Source organism: Acinonyx jubatus, chromosome D1 (assembly GCF_027475565.1).
Source record: "Acinonyx jubatus isolate Ajub_Pintada_27869175 chromosome D1, VMU_Ajub_asm_v1.0, whole genome shotgun sequence".
In the NCBI taxonomy this organism is placed as follows: Eukaryota; Metazoa; Chordata; class Mammalia; order Carnivora; family Felidae; genus Acinonyx; species Acinonyx jubatus.
The window spans coordinates 68,676,891-68,682,890 of record NC_069390.1 but is presented as its reverse complement, the minus strand read 5'-3'; positions in this window follow the sequence as shown (position 1 = coordinate 68,682,890).

The window sequence follows — 6,000 nt, the reverse complement described above, 5'->3', positions numbered from 1 at the left end:
CTTGTTTATACTAGCAAGAGGGAATGTTTGGGGGATGACAGAACAGTTCTGTATCCTAATTGAGATAATAGTTATGTGAATCTTCACTTGCATTAAAATTCATGAAACTATATACCCAAAAGTCAATATAACTGTACCCTAACAGAAATAGAAAAAAAATCAATGTGCAGAAAGTGTACACAGTGAGAGACAATATATAGACAAGTCCATACAATAAAACATTTATGACAATAAACAATTTTATGACAATAAAACTCTAATCTTTTACCCCTGCAGCAACCAAGCCAGGAAGCCAAATCATAACCTCTGTAAACAATGGCCCAGAATGGCCCATGACGTGATGACAACTGTCAGTTTCTCTACTTTCTGTCCCCACTTCTGAACTCAGGACCAACAAGAGTAGGCCAAACCAATCACTAGGATGCCTTATTTCTAATGAGTCCACCTCCAGCTTCCCTAGGCCAACAATCTGCCATCAGGGCACATCTGAAGCCTTCCCTTTTCTTTGCTAAGATACTTTCCCACCCTCGGTCAAACACAGTGATAGGGGCTCTCTTGCTATAACAAGCTCTAAATAAGCAGTTTCTAGGGTTTTTTTTCCTTATGTAAATGGTCTTTGTTTATTTCCACAGCAGTATACTACCATTTGGGATAAAATATAATTGTATGCATGTGTTTGTATATGCATAAACTTTAAAGTACACGTGCACACATGAAAACAGAAATGATGTTGCTTCCTAGGAAGGGAACTGGTTGGTTGGGTAAAACACTGATTTTTCTGTATTCTCCTTTTGAACCTTTTGGATACCCCACCACCATTAAATCAATGATTTAAAAATAAAAAGTAAAATAAAAGGGCAACCTGGGTGGCTCAGTTGATGGAGCATCTGACTCTTGGTTTCAGCTCAGGTCATGATCTCACAGTTCATGAGTTTGAGTCCCACCTTGGCACAGAGCCTAATTGGGATTCTCCCTCTCCCTTTCTCTCTGTCCCTCCCCCATTCACATACACACACACTCTCAAAAATAAACATTTTTAAAAAGTAAAAAAAAAAAAAAACAAAACTAATATAAATAAATAGTAAAAGTGAAGTTCACTAAATTATGAAGACCTCCGGACTAGAAGTATTAATTATTCAAATTCACAAATGATCACAAATAGTCTCTCAAAGTAACCAGCTTGATAATTATTATGTTTAGAATAAATCAGTGATAAGGAATTTGGTGAGTTGTTTGACAGCTCTGAGATTCCCTGCCCCATGAAGACAGTACCAGCCTGGGGGGTGGGGGTCATAGGGAGGATTGTCACTTTAACTGTGTGGCACCTGTCATATATTAAGTGCATTTGCTGGAAAGACTAACTGCTGAAGAAAATATAACCCAACATTTATTATAACTCAGACACAGATGTTTCTTTCTTGCTCACAGACCAGTGAGGGTAAACAAGGTAGCAGGTGGTGCAGTTGCTCAAGAACACAGACTAACTGTGGTCCTGCCATCTTCAGCGTGGGGCTTTCAAAGTCTTCCTGGGTAGTGTCCCTATCCATCTAGCACAAATGGGAAGGACACAGGAGGCTCCATAGCCCGTGCCTGGGAGTTGGGACTGTCACTTTCACATTTAGGACTGCCAGATTTAGCAAATAACAGACATCCTATATTTTATCTAATTAATTTGAATGCCACATAAATAACACAGTATTTATCTTATGTTTTTATTATTACTGTTTTTTTTAGAGAGAGTGTACATGCAGCAGGGGAGGGGCAGAGGGAGAAACAGAGAGAGAATCTTAAGCAGGCTCCATGCTCAGTGTGGAGCACGATGTGGGGCGCAATCTCACAACCCTGGGATCATAACCTGAGCCAGAAGCAAGAGTTGGATGTTCAACTGACTGAGCCACCCAAGCACCCCCACAGTATTTTTTCAGTATAAACAGTATGTCCCATGTAGTATTTGGTACATATTTATAATGAAAAATATATCTAAAATTCAAATTTAACTAGGTATCTTCTATTTTATCTAGCCATCCTGGGCCACATTCCATTGGTTAGAATAAAACACAAGCCCACATAAAACAACAAAGAAGGCTAGAAAATGTGGTTTTGTTGTTTCCTCAGAAAAAGGGAAGAAGAGTGTGGGTCTTGCTAAGCAACTAGTAGTCTACGCCATGATAAGAAATGAACACAATTTAGGTCCCTTCCTTTTTCTACGCTACAGGTGTTACAGAACCTACAGAATTAATAGAAAATAGTTGTTCTTGAGCTTTTGCAGGCATTAGAATCTTCTAGAATGCTAGTTAAAAGATTTACATCTTTTGTCCCAACCTTGACAATTCCAAATTCTTTCCAATCTTAGAGACCAGAATCTCTCATCTTAAAAATATATGTATTTATTTATTTTGAAAGGGGGAGGCAGAGAGAGAGGGAGAGAATCCCAAGCAGGACCAAGCCTGTCAGTGCAAACCCCAATGTGGGGCTCAATCCCAAAACCACGAAATCATGACCTGAGTCCATATCAAGAGTCGGATGCTCAACCAACAGAGCCACCCAGGTGCCCCCAGAATCTTCTTTCCTAACCAGTGCCTCAGGCTCCATTTCAGACAATGGAAGCAACATATCTTGGACTCTTTGGAACTAAGACATAGGTACATAAAAAAATTAAGGACTAATCAAACAGTTTGAAGCGACACAGGCTATAGTAGGGCACAAACCTGAGGTTTTGTATCACAATAGACAGAGGCATTGTTTCCAACACTACCTGTGCAGGAAGCCAACCTGGAACACTGGCCTCAAACTTTGGGTACAGAGCACAACTCAAACACCTGTCAAAACAGGCTCTGCAAAGGTTCTACCACTTGGAGCAGGTCCTTGGTAGACTACAAAAATCAAATAACAAGAAGACAGTGACACAAGGTTGGCGTCCTTCATCAAGGTCAGACAGTCCTGGACCCTGTGCTGCATGGCAAGCCTCTGGAGGCAGCAGTACAGCTGGTGTGGACTCTAATAAATGGCATCCTTGGAGTGATAGGACTTGTGAAGCTGACTGCTGTCTCAGGTAGTTTAAAGAACAAGAGAATTATTTTTTAACAAATCCTCTTGTGATGGTTGAAATCCCAGCATTCATTCGTATTCATTTTGGAAGCTGGCACCCATCACTTAAGGGACTGGTAATAAAATTGACAATCTGCTACCGTGGAACTCATTCAGGTGTTATTAACTTTAACTGAATTGATCTCAACTAGATCACTGTCAGAGAAGATATGGTAACAATTGATTTTTTTTTCCAGCTCTGAGAGCATTATCAGTTGACTTATTTCCATTTCTCCAGTCTTATTTTTTTTTCCTTTTGGTTGAAGGTTTATGGCAGCATTTCTTTCTTATTGCTTTCTCATTTCAATTTGTAAATAGTATGTTTTTAAAGCACAATATTTAGGGAGAAAAGGCAATGCAACTTCAAAAACAACTCATCCAAGCCCATAAATTTGGCAGCTGTAGAATATGTTTAAACAGGCATTGAGAAAGAAGGGCACTTTCTCTGAACGTGATTCATATCAACCATGCACCATGGACTGTTATGCCCACTGTTATGGACAAACTGTGCCCCCCTCCCACAAATTAATATGTTGGAGCTCTAATGTGCAGTCTGACCATATTTGAAAGAGGTAATTAAGGTTAAATGAGGTCATAAGGGTGGGCCCTAACACAGTAGGACTGGTGTCCTTCTAAGAAGCAACACCAGGGATACACACACAAAGGAAAGGCCAAGTGAAAACACAGCAAGAAAACAGCCATCTGCAAGCCAAAGAAAGAGGCCTCAGGAGAAATCACACCTGCCAACACCTTGATCTTGGACTTCCAGCCTCCAAAATTGCAATAAAATGAGTTTATTTTGTTTAAGCCACCCAGGTCTGTTGTATTTTGCTATGACACAGGGCTTACCAATGCACCCACCTACCCAGTACCTTAGAGGAGTGCAGTTCTGTGTAGTACAGTGTTTCCTAATAGGCTTGGGAAGAGCACTGCATGTCTTCTAGCAGCATTAAGGTAGATGGAGGCACCAAGATGCTTACTCTCTGTTCCCCATTCCTAGAACATGCACCTGCCTCTCCTGTTGTGCTCACCTGAATCAGAAGCCAGTGCAGAAATAAAGGCCCTACAGGGAAAGATGGAGTGTGGAACTCCGATATGGCTGGGCCTGGCCCTGTAGTTTCCTAGCACTGTGACCTTGGGCACTGTGTCCTTGGGCAGTGAAGCTCCACAGACTACCGGGTTATTATTTGGACAATAGGGAGAATAATACCTGCTTCTGAGAGCTGTTACAGTGATCGAATAGAATAACAAATGTGAAAGTATCTTGTACAGTGTAAAGTACCAGACAAACTAACAGGCGTAGTAAGGCTCTGATAGTAGAGGATTATAAAAGTCACTCTTTTCATTTGTTACCTCAAATACTTCAAAAATTTATATTTTAAACTCGTGACTATCCAGAAGGAGGTACATCAGCTCTTCTACTGGCTGGAAATTATTTTAACAAAACCAGGAAGACAAGGGTCTGTGCCAATAGGATGCATAAATTAAAGAGTGATTCTGAAGATGTAGGAGTAAACAAGGACAAATCATAAACAATTCAAGGTATAGAGAAAAGTCAAGAAAGCTGTTTCCTTAAAGTACAGGCCCTGGACTCAGGTAGGTCTCAGTGTGAGTAGGCTTTTCATCTTTCTCTTACAAACTATGTGTTATGGGCAGGTTATTTAATCTTTCTAAGCCGTATAGGTTTATTGAGGGCTAAATAATATTGTATGTGTATATTATATATATACACACATATAATAATATATGTGTATATGAACTACTTTGGTGCTTTTTGTATAAGAAATGTATTTCTTGTCCTGATTTTACCAGCAATTCCCTGTGTGACCTTGAATTCACCCTTTTAAGCCCCTGTTTTCTTACCTGGTTGCAAAGACTTCCTTCTGGCATGCTATCATTTTAAAATAGTGAACATTGTGGCTGTATCACAAGGCTGATAAATAATTCAGGGTTCTTATGTAACTATGAAATATAACTTACAAATCAGGACTAAAAAAGTACAACAACAAAAAAAAAACCAAAACCAGTGATTAGATTTGAAAATGGTTCTCCATAAGCATACAAGGTCATAAGCAGAAAACTGTGTCTCATGAGTCTTTTTCCTCCAGACCGAATGGCCATTCAAGAAATGGATACCACGTACCTACTATGGGCAGAGCCCAGTTCTAAAAGCTGAGCATACTGCTGGAGCAAGCTCATGCATGGTGAACTGTACAGTGTAGAACATTCACTGCTGTGCAGTGCAGAAGACTTTAGGATAGATCCAATGAGAGCAAGCTAAGCACTGAGAGGAGGTTCAAGATGCAGAGTTGGATATAAGTCTCTAACATTTACAAAGGTGGAACAGTCCTAAATAAGTACAGATCCGCTGGCCTGGAGCGGTCAGTGGAGCAAAAGCCATGTCAGCCTCTATCCTGGTGAGGAGCTGGGGAAACCCTCCACCCCGACCTCACAGTTATGTGCCAAGCATGCTGACAGAGGTCACCCAAGCTTGTCTTTACTTAACTTCTAAAATCACTGTGTCTCTGAAGCCACAACCAGGCCAGGAGGTCAGGCAATGAAATCAACCATCTCCGCGTGTGTTTGTTTTTTCTCATCTGTGAAATAAGACCTACTTCACAGGGTTTTTCTAGCAATACAATTAGATAATATATGTGAAAATGCTTAAGGAAGTGGCACAAATACAAACGCTCATCATTGCTGCCATCATTTATTTCAAAAGGATCTGCCATGTGAAACCACCCACTTCAGCCTGGTTTTGCAGCAGATGGCTGCCAGAAATATCAATAGCAGCAATTTTTCCAGTCATTCTTCAAATTCTGCTTAGTGTTCATTATCACCTTTATTGACTTAGCCCAGCTGCAGACACCAGCCCAGCTCCATCATCCTGTCACCGGGATTCGGCTGGGCAAT